Genomic DNA, 266 nt, shown 5'->3' with positions numbered 1-266 from the left:
TCGGTCTTTCGTGCACGGACGGAGATTTCATCGAACGGCATGATGTTAGAACATATTGCTTTCTGTGCAATTTTTGTGTAATCTGAAGTTGGTCGTATTGCCGATACACGGGCGCAATAATCTCGTAGGAAAAAATATATGTGTTTCTTTCTTTTTGTTTTTTTCGTAGATAATCTCGTCTAGGTTTCGCGCGTTTATATTTTTTAACTAGGTTCAGTTCGACAGGCGAATGATTCAATAAATGTAAAAAAAATGTATATCCGTTT

Source organism: Penaeus monodon, chromosome 19 (assembly GCF_015228065.2).
Source record: "Penaeus monodon isolate SGIC_2016 chromosome 19, NSTDA_Pmon_1, whole genome shotgun sequence".
Classification (NCBI taxonomy): domain Eukaryota; kingdom Metazoa; phylum Arthropoda; class Malacostraca; order Decapoda; family Penaeidae; genus Penaeus; species Penaeus monodon.
The sequence above is the reverse complement of the archived record's forward strand: the minus strand, read 5'-3'. Positions refer to the sequence as shown.